Raw genomic sequence first — 19,669 nt, forward strand, 5'->3', positions numbered from 1 at the left:
AGAAAGAGGAAGGGACTTAAAAGGAGGGGGTAGGGACACTAAAAAGAAATGGCTGGGCGTCACAAGTGGGATCCATAAATTCAATAGTGGGGAAGGGGTTCGGGGGACAAAGAGAAAAAAAGCATAATCCTGGGATAATATGATGGCAGGAAATACAGAATTAGTAATTTTAAGTGTAAATGTGAATTGAATGAACTCTCCCATTAAACGGAGGTGGATAGAAGACTAGATCAAAAGTCAGAAACCTACAATATGTTGTTTACAGGAAATATACTTAAAGCAGGAGATACATACAGAGTAAAGGTAAAAAAGGTTGGAGGAGAATTTATTATGTTTCAGGTGAAGTCAGAAAAGTAGGGGTAGCCATCCTTATTTCATATCAAGCAAAAGCAAAAATTGATCTAATCAAAAGAGATAAGAAAGGAAACTATATTGCTAAAGGTAGCATAAAAATGAAGCAATTTCAATACTAACTATATATACACCAAGTGGTATAGCATCTAACTTCCTAAAGGAGTAGTTAAGAGAGTTGCAAGAAGAAATAGACAATAAAACTATAAGAGTGGGAGATCTCAATCTTGCACTCTCAGAATTACATAAATCAAACCACAAAACAAATAAGAAAAAAATTAAAGACATAAATAGAACAATAGAAAAACTAGGTATGATCAATCTTTGGTGAAAATTGAATGGAGATAGAAAGGAGTATACTTTTTTCTCAGCAGCTCATGGAACCTACCAAAAATTGACCATATATTGGGGCATAAAGATCTCAAAATTAAATGCAGGAAGGCAGAAGTGGTAAATGCCTTCTTCTCAGATCACAATGCAATAAAAACTATATTCAACAAGAAGTTAGGGGTAAATAGAACAAAAAGTAATTGGAAACTAAATAATTTCATCTTAAAGAATGACTGGGTGAAACAGCAAATTATAGAAACAATTTATAATTTCACCCAACATAATGACAACAGTGAGACATCATACCAAAATTTGTGGGATGCAGCTAAAGCAGTAATAAGGAGAATTTTTATATCTTTATAGGCTTACTTGAATAAAATAGAGAAAGAGAAGATCAATGAATTGGGCCTGCAACTTCAAAAGCTAGAAAAAGTTCAAATTAAAAACCCCCAACGAAAAACTAAAATTGAAATTCTAAAATTAAAAGGAGAAATAAATAATATTGAAAGTTATATATATATATATGCATATATAGGTATATACATATAAATATTGAATTAATAAATAAAACAAAGAGTTGGTTTTATGAAAAAAAACAATAAAATAGATAAAACTTTGTTAAATCTGATCAGAAAAAGGAAAGAGGAAAATCAATTTGTTAATCTTAAAAATGAAAAGGGGGATCTTTCCACCAATGAAGAGGAAATTAGAGAAATAATGAGTTACTTGGCCCACCTTTATGCTAATAAATTTGATAACTTAAGTGAAATGGATGACTTTCTCCAAAAATATAGGCTTCCTAGATTAACAGAGGAGTAAGTAAACTGCTTAAATCGTCCCATTTCAGAAAAAGAAATAGAACAAGCTATTAATCAACTCCCCAGGAAAAAATCCCCAGGACCACATGGATTTACATGTGATTTCTACCAAACATTTAAAGAACAATTAACACCAATGGTATATAAACTATTTGAAAAATTAGGGGATGAAGGAGTCCTACCAAACTCCTTTTATGACACAGACATGGTACTTATATCTAAACCAGGTAGGTTGAAAACTGAGAAAGAAAACTATACACCAATCTCCTTAATGAATATTGATGCTAAAATCTTAAATAAGATATTAGCAAAAAGACTTCAGAAAATCATCACCAGGACAATACACTATGATCAAGTAGGTTTTATACCAGGAATGCAGGGCTGGTTTAATATTAGGAAAACTATTAGTTTAATTGACCATATTAAAAATCAATTTTTTTAAAAAATATGATCATCTCAATAGATGCAGAAAAAGCATTTGATAAAATACAACATCTATTCCTTCTACAAAATTTTGAGAGTATAGGAATAAATGGACTATTCATTAAAATAGTCAGGAGCATATATTTAAGACTGGCAGTAGGCATAATATGTAATGGAGAGAAATTGGAACCTTTCCCAGTAAGATCAGGAGTGAAACAAGGTTTCCCACTATCACCATTAGTATTCAATTTTGCATTAGAAATTCTAGCCTTGGCAATAAGAGTCGAGAAAGAGTTTAAAGGAATAAGAGCAAGAAATGAGGAAATCAAACTATCCCTCTTTATTAGAAATATTCCACAATTATAACAAAGTTGCTGTATACAAAATAAATCCACATAAATCCTCAGCATTTTTATATATCACCCACAAAATGCAATAGCAAGAGATACAAAGAGAAATTAGATTCAAAACAATTGCCGAGACTATAAAATATTTGGGAATCCATCTACTAAAGAAAAGTCAGAAATTATATGAGCAAAATTACAAAACACTTACCACAAAAATAAAGTCAGATTTAAATAATTGGAAAGACATTAACTGCTCTTGGATAGGCCAAGTGAATATAACAAAGATGACAATACTCCCCAAACTAATCTATTTATTTAGTGTTATACCAATCAGACTCCCAAGAAACTATTTTAATGACTTAGAAAAAACAACATCAAAATTCATATGGAAGAATAAAAAGTGGAGAATTTGAAGGAAATTAATGAAAAAAAAAGTCAGATGAAGGTGGTCTAGCTGTACCTGATCTAAAGCTATATTATATAGCAGCAGTCACCAAAACCTTTTGGTTTTGGCTAAGAAATAGACCAGTCGATCAGTGGAACAGATTAGGTATAAAGGACAAAATCATTATTTAGGTGCAGCGAGATGGCATAGTGGATAGAGTACCAGCCCTGAATTCAGGAGGACCCAAGTTCAAATCTGGTCTCAGACACTTAACAATTCCTAGCTGTGTGACCCTGGGAAAGTCACTGAACCCCAGCCTATGGAAAAAAAATATATATATATTTGAAAAAACTGTTGGGAAAACTGGAAATTAGTATGGCAGAAATTAGATATGGACCCACACTTAACACCATATACCAAGATAAGATCAAAATGGGTCCATGATTTAGGAATAAAGAATGAGATCATAAATAGATTAGAGGAACAGAGGATAGTCTACCTCTCAGATCTGTGGAGGAGGAAAGAATTTATGACCAAAGGAGAACTAGAGATCATTATTGATCACAAAATAGAAGATTTTGATTACATTAAATTAAAAAGCTTTTGTACAAACAAACCTAATGCAAACAAGATTAGAAGGGAACTAACAAATTGGGGAAATATTTTTACAATTAAAGGTTCTGATAAAGGCCTCATTTCCAATTTATATAGAGAATTGACTCTAATTTATAAGAAATCAAACTATTCTCCAATTGATAAATGGTCAAAGGATATGAACAGATAATTTTCAGATGATGAAATTGGAAGTATATCCACTCATATGAAAGAGTGTTCCAAATTACTACTGATCAGAGAAATGGAAATTAAGACAACTCTGAGATACCACTACACACCTGTAAGATTGGCTAAGATGACAGGAACAAATAATGATGATTGCTGAAGGGGATGTGGGAAAGCTGGGACACTGATGCATTGTTGGTGAAGTTGTGAAAGAGTCCAGCCATTCTGAGAGCAATTTGGAACCATGACCATAAAGTTATCAAACTGTGCATACCCTTTGATCCAGCAGTGCTACTCCTGGGCTTATATCCCAAGGAAATACTAAAGAAGGGAAAGGGACGTGTATGTGCCAAAATGTTTGTGGCAGCTCTTTTTGTAGTGGCTAGAAACTGGAAAATGAATGGATGTCCATAAATTGGAGAATGGTTGGGTAAATTATGGTATTTTAATGTTATGGAATATTATTGCTCTGTAAAAAATGACCAGCAGGATTTATACAGAGAGGTTTGGCGAGACTTGCATGAAATGAGCAGAACCAGATCACTATACACTTCAACAACAATACTGTATGAAGATATATTCTAATTGAAGTGGATATCTTCAACATAAAGGAGATCCAATTCACTTCTAGTTGATCAATGATAGACAGAAACAGCTATACCCTGAGAAGGAACACTAGGAATTGAATGTAAACTGTTTGTACTACTGTATTTCTACCCAGATTACTTATACCTTCAGAATCCAATTCTTACTGTGCAACAAGAAAATTGGATTTATACACATATCTTGTACCTAGGTTATACTGTAACACATTTAATATGTATGGGATTGCCTGTCATCTAGAGGAGGGAGTAAAGGGAGGAAGGAGAAAATTTGGAAAAAAATGAATACAAGGGATAATGTTGTAAAAAAAAATTACTCATGCATATGTACTGCCAAAAAATTATAATTCTAAAAATAATAAAAAAAATAAAAAAAGAATACCCCATTAAAATAGTTTGGCATACAGCTAAGTCAGCTTCAGGGTAAGTGGTAGTTCTCAAACTACTTAATGACTTAAAGGGATATCTATTCTAGTCACATGAAGACCTCTCCTGGCAAAATGGGCAGATGAGACAAATGTATTTCAATGGCCATGAAGGCAGCTGAAGTAGGTTGTGTGGAGAGCTTAGATCTTGGGCAGATATCAAAGATATCAAGGATGTCCACTACATCCCATTCCATCACCAGTCACCATCAATTTTGTTTTGTCACTGGACTTTGATGACTCTGGATTTGAGAGTAACTATGAGGACTTTGTGCAGCTCTACTTTAATTAAAACAAATTCATAGTGTGTGGGGGGGAGGAGGGTGGAGACAAGATGGCTAAGAGCAGACAGTACTTTCTGAGACCTCCTCTGATCTTCTCTCAAACCAACAGCCAATGAAGTCTCTGAATTGGTTTTGGAATCAAAGAACCCACAAAATTTGGAGAACAACCCATTTCCACAAGAATATGCCTTGGAAGAACTTCAGAACAGACCTATTTCAAACAGCCAGGGAGACTGTCTACTGAGCCCAGATTGCTTTAAAGGGAGATGGAGCAAGGAGGTGGGGTTAAGCATCAGAGTGTAGCAACATCTGCACAGCAGGGAAACTTCTATGAATCTCTTATACTGCTCTCTCCTGATTGCAAGCAAGAGCTTTTACACATTTCTTGGAAAAAAAAATAATAAAACCACCAAAGCTACTACAAAAGTCATATTGTAAGCTGCTGAGTCCCAGAAGACCTTGGCACCTGGCTGCAATAACCCAGCACTTGAAATCAGTCAGAAACACCCAGGCTCCTGGGCAAACTAAAGCAGCTGTTGCTTCTTTGCCTCAAGAGCACATCTCAACCCTTAAAAATGAGCAAAAATGCAAAAAGAACTCTGACCATAGACACCTTATATGGAAAAAGAGAACAGACTTCAAACCCTGAGGTTCCTAAAGGCTAATTAACTCCAGATGAAGCCTCAAAAGGAGAAATGAACTGGTCACCATTTCATAAGACTTTGTTTGAATATCTCAAGAAGGATTTTAAAACAGAAAAAAATGGGGAAAGAAAATAAGATCTTTGTAAGACAGTATGGAAAAGAAAAATCAGAAATTATTTGTCCTTAAAAGAAAGGAAAGTGCTTAACAATAGATTTCATGAAATTGGGGAAAAAAAGCATTTAACTCCTTACAAGAGATATGAAAAAGATACCCATTTGCTAAAAAACAGAACTTGCAAAATGGAAAAAAAAATCAATGAACAAAACAATTCAATTGGTCAAAAACAAAAGAAGCTTTAAAAGGTAATAGAAGACAATAATACACTTGAACACATGGAAGTGAATGACTCAATAAGACTTCAAGAATCAGTCAAAAAACCCAAAAAAGGAAAAAAAAATTGAAGAAAATATGAAACATTTTTTAGGAAAAACAACTGTCCTTGAAAATAGATATAAAAGACAATCTAAGGATTATTAGACTTTCTGAAAGCCATGATGAAAAAAAGAGCCCATACATTATCTTTCAGGAAATTAAATTGCCCTGATAATTATAATGCCCCTGTATATTTGTATATATATATGTAGAACCATTATATCATATTATATCATATGCATCACATTATATCATATGCATGATAACTTGTGTGGTCACTGGTCTACTATATGCTTGTGTATATAATATGTACATGAGCACTTTCATATAATTATTTAGTCTAGCTATTATAAACAAATGACATTGCATGTGTTTTACATATGAATGCACATATAGAGACAAATGTGAGGACATGTGGTATAGTTTACATATGTATCAATCATGTATAGGCACACGCATATATATATAAATATATATATATATATATATATTTATATATGCACCCATATGTATATTAATTTCTAAATTTGTATTATATTAGTGTATATAACATATGCATGTATGCATAAATTCTTCCACAATGAGAAGAATCTAAATTATAATTTCCTAATTTAAAGCCACTGCAAGGTAATGTAGATTGATTAAGCAAACAAAACTGCCACATTCAGATAAGAGGCATGCTGTGCATTTGAGGAGCAGACAAATTTGTTTATTTCCAGATTGCTTTTACAATTTGAGTCAGGACAAACTGTTATTAATGTGCCCCCTTGTATTTCAATTCGGAGAGAATCTTCTGAACAGTACCCCAAAGCACCATTCTGTGAAGTTTTATTTAGCAGTAATCTTTAACATCTGTAGGATTCATTTGCATAAGAATTTCTACTGGGTCTTATAGTTTCTACCCCATAAGAATGTCTAGTACTTGAAGATTTTATTTGCCAGTTATATTCCTACTATTTACTTTTCCATTTCTAAACTCTGAAAGTTGTGTGAAATGCTTTTGTGACATTCAGCTATTTATTTCCTGCAGACCTGGATTTGGATTTTATTTTTGCTCATCCATCATTTTCATCTAATTGTCTGAATTGAAAAGTTAGATTCTCTGCTTTCCTTCTCCAAAAGGAGATAATACAATTCTAGATATTTTCTAAATAATTTCAGTAAATGAACATAGCATACTTAATTCTGATAGATTCTAATTTATCCTTAATTGTTATAAAAGAAGAAATTGAGTAATAAAATAATCAGAACAAGCACAATAATAATTATTTTTGCCTATTGAAATATTTATTCTTGTACAAAATGTTTTCAATTCAATTCAATTTTAAAACAATCTTAAGTGGTTACTACATGCCAAGCAGTGGATTACGTGCTAGTGATAGAAATAAGAAAAAGAAATACCTTTTTTACCCTCAAGGAGCTTACAATACAATGGGAAAGAAAACCATAACAAATACAGGTGGAAGGTAAGGACAGGACACAAGGTAATATGTAGCCTAGAGTATCTTGTTCCATCTTGTTCTGTACAGTTGAAATCAAGCAAGTTCCAATCCTGTCCTCTATAAAAGAAAGCATTACTAGAAGTTTAGTGACCCACTACCATCACTACTTCTCTATTACTTTGATAAGTAGGGAGAGGAGGCTGGGGAGGGGGGAGTGATGGGAGATGTCAAGTATCTAATAAAGGACAAATTAAATTCATTGTGGATATTTCAACATTTTGGGATACTGACTCAAACTGCTTAGTCATACCACTGAAATAATCCATAGAAGCATACTGATAACAGTATAAATATAACAGCAGCAACAACAAATAAATATTGTTCATTCATTTACAATCAGTAGTCTATGGGTTATCTACTTCCTGTTCCTGTTTTAACTAGCAATTAGGATTTCTCTTGCTTTGTTTTAATGAAATTATGTCAGTAATATATATCCCATGATTTGATTGTGTAGACTTTCTGGTAATGGTTTTGGTTATATACCTTTGGAGCATGGACATCTGAATGTCCAATTATATCATAATCTGTTAATGATCTCATTACTTTAAATTAACCATAAGTGATGTCAATATCCTCATCTAGTAACATGATTCATTTAGTTAAGATTAAAAAATGATTATGGTGGAACAAGCAAGTGAAGGCCTAAAGATAAAAAAGGTAGCAGAATAATTTCTGATTGTGAAGTTACATAACATTCTGTATCTTTGAAAGATAAAAATTGAGTTAATCACAGAAAAGATTTCAGTAAAAAGAAGAGGCTGGGGTAGCTAGGTGGTACAGTGGCTAGAGTATCAGCTCTGAAGACAGGAGGACCTGAGTTCAGATCTGGTCTCAGACACTTAATACTTTCTCGCTGTGTGACCCTGGCCATGTCATCTAACCCTGAAAACCTCAGCAAAAACAAAAGAAAAAAAAAAAAAAAGAGGTTTAAAAAATTGATTTCTGAGTATCTCAAATGAAAGAAAGTAAGAATACCCTTTGACCCAGCATTGCTGTTATTGGGATTATATCCCAAAGAAATACTGAGGAGTGGAAAGGGACCTGTATGTGCCAAAATGTTTGTGGCAGCTCTTTTTGTTGTGGCTAGAAACTGGAAGTTGAATGGATGTCCATCAATTGGAGAATGGTTGGGTAAATTGTGGTATATGAAGGTTATGGAATATTGTTGCTCTGTAAGAAATGACCAGCCGGAGGAATACAGAGAGGCTTGGAGAGACTTAAATCAACTGTTGCTGAGTGAAATGAGCAGAACCAGAAGATCACTATACACTTCAACAACAATACTGTATGAGGATGTATTCTGATGGAAGTGGATATCTTCAACATAAAGAAGATCCAACTCACTTCCAGTTGATCAATGATGGACAGAAATAACTACACCCAGAGAAGGAACACTGGGAAGTGAATGTAAATTGTTAGCACTACTGTCTATCTACCCAGGTTACTTATACCTTCAGAAGCTAATAATTAATGTGCAACAAGAAAATGGTATTTACACACATATATTGTATCTAGGTTATATTGTAACACATGTAAAATGTATGGGATTGCCTGTCATCGGGGGGAGGGAGTGGAGGGAGGGAGGGGATAATTTGGAAAAATGAATAAATAAAAAAAAAAAAAAAAAAGAAAGCAAAGTAAGAGAAAGAGTCAAACATTTGGACCCAAGAAAAAGAAAGAAGAAATATATAGGTGGAAGGGGCTGGGAAGCAATTAGAAATAGATGAAGAAAGAATGGAGAAGAAAGCATTGTTCCTTTTACATATGAATTGATCTCCCATCCTAGTACCTTCAAACTTGCTATTTATTCCCCATGCTTGGAATATTCTCCCTCCTTACTTAGAAGTCTTCATAATCTTAGTTTTTTTTCAAGATTCAGTTCAGCTATCATTCTGATAAAGGGATTACATCTAAAATATAAAGAGAAGGGTTCAGAGTTTTGAAAGATGCCAGCCAAGATGCTTGCATCAGAGATTCTCTGTCCCCGCAGCTTTCGGTGTATATCTTCCTCTATCTAATGCCTTTTACTAACCAGGCCTTCACTTTGCTTCCAAACCCTGCAATAAACATCTTTTACCCATCTAGATTTTCGGGCCTGTAAATTCATTTACAGGGGACTCTCGCCGCTACTAGACCTGACTTAACTTTGTATCCTTGCGCCGAATCCTAAGGGGGTTGCAGGGGAGCTCCATGTGACTCCCTGTACCCCAAATCCTGCCACTAGACCTCACTTAATCCAATTGAGGTATATACCTCATTATTAGGTATTTATCTCATGATTTGGTTCAAGTTACCTCATCATTTTGAGGTTCCCTATTACCTCATCATTTTGGTTCCCTGACCAAAGGACCTCGAAAACTAGACATAATTTGGGATCCTGAATGGAACTCTGGAAAAGGTAAAAAGAATTTTTCTTTTCCTATGTTGCAGTAGACATCTAAGCCCTTTAGGCCTGGATCGTTGTTAGAGCTCTATGCTGGGGCACAATTCTTTAGGAATTGCTGGGATTGAGGAAAGCTCTCCTTTTGTTTCACTCTTCTCTTGAGATAAGGGAGAGGCTGCAAAAAGTTGGGAAACTAAAAGCTTTTTACCGTCCACATTTTAGATACACCTCTGACTTTAAAATTCTTCCTTAGCAGATGCTGGGTTTGGAGATCGCAGCTGAGACAAAAGACCTTCTTTGGCATCTCAAGGCATTTCTAATCCTTTTTTTCTTTCTCCAGAAAGCTGGCCCTTAGGCCAGGCCTTTGACTGAAAAAAGAGGAATCTTCTTTTTTCTCCCTCCCAGACTGAGTGGCAGGTCTGAGGACCCCACTCCTCTGGGGAATCCTAGATCGCCACTCCCTTGATCTGTTTTGGGGAGAATTGGTGCTTAAGCCCCTCTAGAACCCAAAGGTCAGGCTAGCCATGAGGAGAATGGTCACTGAATTGGGGTGTGCATGGAGATATGTCTCTGCCCAGGATGCTGCCTCCCTCCTGGAAAGGGGCAAGTGGTCTCCCCTTCTGGTCTTTCTCTCCCAGCAAGATCTGCAGGGCAAGGACGAGCTGCCCCTCTCTCAAGTTCCAACGTGAAATCAGCAGAGATTCGGGACGCACAGCACCAGTTAAGATGGCTTTCTCCCCCCTCTCCCTCTGGCCTTTACTCCTCTCCCCTATGGAGTGGAGATTACAAAACTCAAGGCCTTTTTCAGACCTCTCCCATATGGTTTAGCAACCTGCCTTTTAAATGCTCCCATCCTGTCCCCTTTCTTGGGGTACATTGGGGAGAATGGGGACTCAATCTTTTCAAGATCTCTAACTTTTAAAATGGTACTTTGCCTCCGGCTCCTGGAGAAATAAAATAACTATCTCCTGGAACTCAGCTATTGGCATTGTATTCTCATGCTAACAATCTAATCCAGTCCTGGCCAGACGTGAAGAGAGAAATGTTAGCTGGGAAAAAAATTCTAAATCAAGGCAAATTGAACCTGTAAGAAAGAAGTTTGTCTATCTGTTGTCTTTTTCTCAAGCTCTCTCTAGATTTGTTCTCTGTTCTATACCTGGTCCCTGCTATCTCAGGAGTCCAGGGCCTATAGAAAATATGAATGCTAGAGTTAGGGAGGAGCAATAGAGAACACCTTTAGCAACCCTGCTCTATTCAGTGGTCCTCTCACGATGGTTTTTCACTGAAGCAAGCCCAACATAGCGCCTTTCTATGGCGGGGTGCAATTCAAAAATCCCGGGATATAGTGGCTTTGAATTGTGGGAGCTTGGAGCTCTGAGGATCGTTTGACTTTGGGATGCTGAAGTGCAAATGAATTCCTATTTTGGACAAATAGTTCTCCTGTAATAGGGGAATATTTGTGGAATCTGACAGAGACGTCTGATCAGATGGAGCTATAGAAAGGGAACATTCTTGGGCTTGTGTTAAAAGTTAGGTAAGCTTGCCTCCTCCATGCCTAGAGAGTCTCTTTTAAGATGTAGAGACATAGTGGGTTTGAGAAAAGTGCCTCAAGTTTCAACATCTGAACTCTGAATAGATTAGCTGAATTCCTAATTCTCTACACCCAACTCTTGGGCAAGTCCATTTTTAAAAGCATTTCTTTCCTCTCTCAAACTTTGGGACTGATTTTTATTTGCTAATCCATCCCTGTTAGAAATGTGTGAGTTTTGTGGAGTTTGAATCTTAAAGGTTTTGAAGGATAAAAGAAAGAGGAATGCAGGTTTGCAATAAGGAATGAGTAAGTTTAGGAAAGGTATTTGTGAATGGGAAGGAAGAGGTGGAGGAGGGAGGAATTTGTCTTTATCTTCAAAGGCAAAGATTCTACTCCCCCACCCCCATCCCATTGCTTTTGCTGTTCTAGCTATGGAACCTCTAGGAATCTGATAAAGGAAAACTAGGAGCTCAGTTCTCTCTAATTAAAATCTCCAAATAATACCAAACTCTCTCACAATTCTCTGTGAAATCTGAGAGGAAATTGGAGTTTTAAGAACTAGGATTAAGAAATTTGGGAATTAGTTACTTGTGATTTTAAATTTTAACCTGTTGTACTAATGTAAATGAATGGAACTTGGCAATTTTAAAGTGACAGGAAAGTTTTTTTCCTTGAAGCAGTCTTTAGAGCCTGCTAGAGTAAAGGACATAAACCCTTATCTGATCGAAACTCAAGCAATAGAAAAAACATTTGATTATGGGAAATAAAATTTGGCTATTGTCTTTTGAGTACTAGATTGTTTATTCTGAGTATAAGACCTAGGAATTTGTTTGAATATTGATGCATTTACTGCTAAAGAGAGATTTGCTCATTGCAGTTAGGTAAACCCTCAGAAAGGAAAATTGTTGGGTTTGATTCGGGTTTATACGCTATACAGTGTGAATTTTACAGGTGTTGAAGGAAAAGGATTAAGCAATTAAAGATTTGCAAGGTATTAGAAGGTATGTTACAAGAAGAAAAGTTTTAATGGAAGGATGAAAGGAAAAAAGTGTTTTTGAATAGGGGAAGGGTGAGCACATGGAATACTTTTCTCCCCTCCCCCCAGGTGTTTCCTGCCATTTTTTTTTTTTTCATCAAGTTGCTGCTGTAGCAACAAAAGAGTGATTTAAAAAGACTGGATCAAGTTTAGGTTAATTGATTGAATATTTGTTTCTTGATACAAAATGGGTTTATTGTTTGTGAAATATCATAAATGTGAAAAGTTTAATTGCTACTTTAGGAACTTCTTGAATTCTTATGTGGTGTTTGGACATTTTGTATAAGTTTAAAAAATATATAAATTTAAAGATTATATTGGGTCATTCTAAGATTATTTAAAGAGCCTCTAAAGTAATAGGTTTTTCTTTTTTTTTTTTTTTTTTTTTTTCACTGTGTAAGTCAAAGCATTTATTAAGTGCCTACTATATGCCAGATAACTAATATATAATTAGCAGAAATATAAAAAACTATTGATTCTTTGGGGATGTCTTGGCAAAGACATTTGGTATTTTCTTCAGCTCATTTCATAGATAAGGAAATGGAGGCAAACAGAGCTAAGTGATTTTCCAAAATTATATATCTAGTAAGTGTCTTATGCAGGATTTGAACTCATGAAGATGAATCTTTTTGATATCAGACCTGCACCACTTAGCTGTTCCACTGAGAACCATATAACACTACAGAAATATACCTGTTAATTATCACAGTGATGGAGACTCCATAGTTGTTACATGTCTTTTTTTTTTTTTTTTTTTTTTTTTCATGTTTTTGGAAGATGCTATATAATGTTTCTTTTTTTTTTTTATATATATTTATTTTTGTTATTATATATATATATATATATATATATATATATATATATATTATAATATTATCCCTTGTATTCATTTTTCCAAATTACCCCCCCTCCCTCTATTCCCTCCCCCCGACGACAGGCAATACCATACATTTTACATGTGTTACAATATAGTCTAAGTACAATACATGTGTGTGAATATCATTTTCTTGTTGCACAATAAACATTAGAATCCGAAGGTACATGCAACCTGGGCAGACAGATATTAGTGCTAACAATTTTCATTCCCCTCACAGTGTTTCTTCTCTGGGTGTATCTACCTCTGTCCATCATTGATCAACTGGAAGTGAGTTGGATCTTCTTTATGTTGAAGATTTCCACTTCCATCAGAATACATCCTCATACAGTATTGTTGTTGAAGTATACAGTGATCTTCTGGTTCTGCTCATTTCACTCAGCATCAGTTGATTTAAGTCTCTCCAAGCCTCTCTGTATTCCTCCTGCTGGTCATTTCTTACTGAGCAATAATATTCCATAACTTTCATATACCACAATTTACCCAACCATTCTCCAACCGATGGACATCCATTCATCTTCCAGTTTCTAGCTACAACAAAAAGAGCTGCCACAAACATTTTGGCACATATATGTCTCTTTCCGCTCTTTAGTATTTCTTTGGGATATAATCCCAGTAGTAGCGCTGCTGGGTCAAAGGGTATGCACAGTTTGATAACTTTTTGGGCATAATTCCAGATTGCTCTCCAGAATGGCTGGATTCTTTCACAACTCCACCAGCAATGTATTAGTGTCCCAATTTCCCCACATCCCCTCCAACATTTGTCATTATTTGTTCCTGTCATCTTAGCCAATCTGACAGGTGTGTAGTGGTATCTCAGAGTGGTCTTAATTTGCATTTCTTTGATCAGTAGTGATTTGGAACACTCTTTCATGTGAGTGGATATAGTTTCAATTTCTTCCTCTGAGAATTGTCTGTTCATATCCTTTGACCATTTATCAATTGGAGAATGGTTCAGTTTCTTATAAATTAGGGTCAGTTCTCTATATATTTTGGAAATGAGACCTTTGTCAGAACCTTTGTTTTTAAAAATATTTTCCCAATTTGTTACTTCCCTTCTAATTTTGTTTGCATTAGTATTATTTGTCCAGAAACTTTTTAGTTTGATGTAATCAAAATCTTCTATTTTGTGATCAATAATGATCTCTAGTTCTCCTCTGGTCATAAATTCCTTCCTCCTCCACAAGTCTGAGAGGTAGATTATCCTCTGTTCCTCTAATCTATTTATTATCTCCCTCTTTATGCCTAAATCATGGACCCATTTTGATCTTATCTTGGTATATGGTGTTAAGTGTGGATCCATATCTAATTTCTGCCATACTAATTTCCAGTTTTCCCAACAGTTTTTTCCGAATAATGAATTTTTATCCCTAATGTTGGAATCTTTGGGTTTGTCAAAGATTAGATTGCTATAGATGTACCCTTTTTTGTCCTTTGTATCTAATCTGTTCCACTGATCTACCGGTCTATTTCTTAGCCAATACCAAATGGTTTTGGTGACTGCTGCTATATAATATAGCTTTAGATCAGGTACACTTAGACCACCTTCCTCTGAGTTTTTTTTCATTAGTTCCCTTGCAATTCTTGACCTTTTATTCTTCCATATGAATTTTGTTGTTATTTTTTCTATGTCATTAAAATAGTTTCTTGGGAGTCTGATTGGTTTAGCACTAAATAAATAGATTCGTTTGGGGAGTATTGTCATCTTTATTATATTCGCTCGGCCTATCCAAGAGCACTGAATGTCTTTCCAATTATTTAAATCTGATTTTATTTTTGTGGCAAGTGTTTTGTAATTTTTCTCATATAATTCCTGACTTTTCTTTGGTAGATGGATTCCCAAATATTTTATACTCTCAACATTTGTTTGGAATGTAATTTCTCTTTGTATCTCTTGCTGTTGCATTTTGTTAGTGATATATAAAAATGCCGAGGATTTATGTGGATTTATTTTGTATCCTGCCACTTTGCTGAAATTTTGAATTATTTCTAGTAGCTTTTTAGCAGAGTCTTTGGGGTTCTCTAAGTATACCATCATGTCATCTGCAAAAAGTGATAGTTTAATTTCCTCATTTCCTACTCTAATTCCTTGAATCTCTTTCTCGGCTCTTATTGCCGAGGCTAGCGTTTCTAGTACTATATTGAATAGTAATGGTGATAGTGGGCAACCTTGTTTCACTCCTGATCTTACTGGGAAAGGTTGCAGTTTATTTCTATTGCATATTATGCTTACTGACGGTCTTAAATATATACTCCTGATTATTCTAAGGAATAATCCATTTATTCCTATACTCTCAAGAGTTTTTAGTAGGAATGGATGTTGGATTTTGTCAAATGCTTTTTCTGCATCTATTGAGATGATCATATGGTTCTTATTAATTTGAATATTAATATGGTCAATTATATTAATAGTTTTCCTAATATTAAACCAGCCCTGCATTCCTGGAATAAATCCTACCTGACCATAGTGTATTATCTTGGAGATGATTTTCTGAAGTCTTTTTGCTAATATCTTATTTAAGATTTTAGCATCAATATTCATTAAGGAGATTGGTCTATAATTTTCTTTCTCAGTTTTCGATCTACCAGGTTTAGGTATCAGTACCATGTCTGTGTCATAAAAGGAATTTGGTAGGACTCCTTCATCCCCTATTTTTTCAAATAATTTATATAACATTGGGGCTAATTGTTCTTTAAATGTTTGGTAGAATTCACATGTGAATCCATCTGGCCCTGGGGATTTTTTCCTGGGGAGTTGCTTAATAGCTTGTTCTATTTCTTTTTCTGAAATGGGACTATTTAAGCAATTTATCTCCTCCTCTGTTAATCTAGGGAGCCTATATTTTTGGAGGAAGTCATCCATTTCACTTAAGTTATCAAATTTATTGGCATAAAGTTGGGCAAAGTAACTCCTTATTATTTCTCTAATTTCCTCTTCATTGGTGGAAAGATCCCCCTTTTCATTTGTAAGACTATCAATTTGATTTTCCTCTTTCTTTTTTTTGATCAAATTTACCAAAGGTTTATCTATTTTATTGGCTTTTTCATAAAACCAACTCTTGGTTTTATTTATTAATTCAATAGTTTTTTTACTTTCAATTTTATTGATTTCTCCTTTTAATTTTTGTATTTCGAGTTTAATTTTTGGTTGGGGGTTTATAATTTGGTCTTTTTCTAGCCTTTTAAGTTGTAAGCCCAATTCGTTAATCTTCTCTTTCTCAATTTTCTTCAAATAAGCCTCTAAAGATATAAAATTTCCCCTTATTACCGCTTTAGCTGCATCCCAAAGATTTTGATATGATGTCTCATCATTATCATTATCTTGGGTGAAATTGTTAATTGTTTCTATAATTTGCTCTTTCACCCAGTCATTCTTTAAGATGAGATTATTCAGTTTCCAATTACTTTTTGGTCTATTTACCCCTAACTTTTTACTGAATGTAGCTTTTATTGCATTGTGATCTGAGAAGAAGGCATTTATTATTTCTGCCTTCCTACATTTGATTTTGAGATCTTTATGTCCTAGTATATGGTCAATTTTTGTATAGGATCCATGAACTGCTGAGAAGAAAGTATATTCCTTCCTATTGCCATTCAGTTTTCTCCAAAGGTCTATCATACCTAGTTTTTCGAATGTTCTATTTACTTTTTTAATTTCTTTCTTGTTTGTTTTGTGGTTTGATTTGTCTAAATCTGAGAGTGCAAGGTTGAGATCTCCCACTATTATAGTTTTACTGTCTATTTCTTCTTGCAGTTCTCTTAACTTTTCCTTTAGAAAGTTAGATGCTATACCACTTGGTGCATATATGTTTAGTATTGATATGGCTTCATTATTTATGCTACCTTTCAGCAGGATATAGTTTCCTTCCTTATCTTTTTTAACGAGATCTACTTCTGCTTTTGCTTGATCTGAGATAAGGATAGCTACCCCTGCTTTTTTGGCTTTACCTGAAGCATAATAGGCTCTGTTCCAACCTTTTACCTTTACTCTGTATGTATCTCCCTGCTTTAAGTGTGTTTCCTGTAGGCAACATATTGTAGGGTTCTGATTTTTGATCCAATCTGCTATCCGTCTCCGTTTGATGGGATCGTTCATCCCATTTACATTTACAGTTAAAATTACTAATTCTGTATTTCCTGCCATCGTATTATCCCCAGATTATGCTTTTTTCCCTTGACCCCCCTGATCCCCCTCCCCGATATTTAATTTACAGACCCCCCTTGTGACGCGCAACCCTCCCTCTTTTTTTTTTTTTTTTTTTTGGGATCCCTCCCCCCTCCCTCCAAGTCCCTTCACTTATTCCCCTTTTCCTTTTCCCTTTTCCTCTCCCCCCTTTTAATGAGGTGAGAGAAAATTCTCTGAAAAACAAATATGTTAATTATTTACTCTTTGAGCCTCTTCTGATGAGAGTAAGATTCACACAATGATTCTCCCCCTCACTAAGTTCCCTCAGATATGGTGTATTTTCTATGTCTCTTCCTGGGATGTAGTTTCCCTCTTTTTATCACTCCTTCCCCTTTTTCTGAACCGACCTCCTTCCCTTTACTACACCCCCCTTTTTTTCTTTTATATCAGTAAAATCAAATTATCCTTGAGTATTTTTTATATACCCACAACAGAGTTACAGTTCTCAAGGGTTCTGTGTACCTTTTTCTGTTTCTCTTCAGTCTTGTGGATGTAGATCAAATTTTTTGTTTAAGTCTGGTTTTTTTCTTAGAAACATATAGAATTCCTCTGTTTCATTGAATGACCATCTTCTTCCATGGAAAAAGATGCTAAACTTAGCTGGGTAGTTCATTCTTGGTTGCAGTCCTTGATCTTTTGCCTTACGGAATATCAGGTTCCAGGCCCTTCTATCTTTTAATGTGGAGGCACCCAGATCTTGGGTGACCCTTATTGTGGCACCTTGGTATTTAAATTGTTTTTTTCTAGCTGCTTGCAGGATTTTCTCCTTTGTGTGGTAATTCTGCAGCTTAGCCACAATATTCCGTGGTGTTCTTTTTTTAGGGTCTATTTCAGAAGGAGTTCGATGAATTCTTTCCACATCTACTTTCCCTTCTGTTTCTATTATCTCTGGACAGTTCTCCTTGATAATTTCCTGTAAAATAGAATCTAGGCTCTTTTTTTGGTCATAGTTTTCTGGAAGTCCAATAATCTGCAGATTATCTCTCCTAGATCTATTTTCCAGGTCTATAGATTTTCCCAGTAAGTATTTGACATTGTTCTCCAGCTTCTCATTTTTTTTTGTTTTGTTTGACTGATTCTTGGGTTCTCTGTGAATCATTCATTTCTATTTGTTCCATCCTGACTTTTTTTTTTTTTTAATTTTTTTTATTATATATATATATATATATATATATTTTATAATATTATCCCTTGTATTCATTTTTCCAAATTACCCCCCCTCCCCTATTCCCTCCCCCCGACGACAGGCAATACCATACATTTTACATGTGTTACAATATAGTCTAAGTACAATACATGTGTGTGAATATCATTTTCTTGTTGCACAATAAACAGTAGAATCCGAAGGTACATGCAACCTGGGCAGATAGATATTAGTGCTAACAATTTACATTCCCCTCCTAGTGTTTCTTCTCTGGGTGTATCTACCTCTGTCCATCATTGATCAACTGGAAGTGAGTTGGATCTTCTTTATGTTGAAGATTTCCACTTCCATCAGAATACATCCTCATACAGTATCGTTGTTGAAGTATACAGTGATCTTCTGGTTCTGCTCATTTCACTCAGCATCAGTTGATTTAAGTCTCTCCAACCCTCTCTGTATTCCTCCTGCTGGTCATTTCTTACTGAGCAATAATATTCCATAACTTTCATATACCACAATTTACCCAACCATTCTCCAACTGATGGACATCCATTCATCTTCCAGTTTCTAGCTACAACAAAAAGAGCTGCCACAAACATTTTGGCAAATATATGTCTCTTTCCGCTCTTTAGTATTTCTTTGGGATGTAATCCCAGTAGTAGCGCTGCTGGGTCAAAGGGTATGCACAGTTTGATAACTTTTTGGGCATAATTCCAGATTGCTCTCCAGAATGGCTGGATTCTTTCACAACTCCACCAGCAATGTATTAGTGTCCCAATTTCCCCACATCCCCTCCAACATTTGTCATTATTTGTTCCTGTCATCTTAGCCAATCTGACAGGTGTGTAGTGGTATCTCAGAGTGGTCTTAATTTGCATTTCTCTGATCAGTAGTGATTTGGAACACTCTTTCATGTGAGTGGATATAGTTTCAATTTCTTCCACTGAGAATTGTCTGTTCATATCCTTTGACCATTTATCAATTGGAGAATGGTTTGGTTTCTTATAAATTATGGTCAGTTCTCTATATATTTTGGAAATGAGACCTTTGTCAGAACCTTTGTTTTTAAAAATATTTTCCCAATTTGTTACTTCCCTTCTAATCTTGTTTGCATTAGTATTATTTGTCCAGAAACTTTTTAGTTTGATGTAATCAAAATCTTCTATTTTGTGATCAATAATGATCTCTAGT

Source organism: Sminthopsis crassicaudata, chromosome 3 (assembly GCF_048593235.1).
Source record: "Sminthopsis crassicaudata isolate SCR6 chromosome 3, ASM4859323v1, whole genome shotgun sequence".
Taxonomy (NCBI): Eukaryota; Metazoa; Chordata; class Mammalia; order Dasyuromorphia; family Dasyuridae; genus Sminthopsis; species Sminthopsis crassicaudata.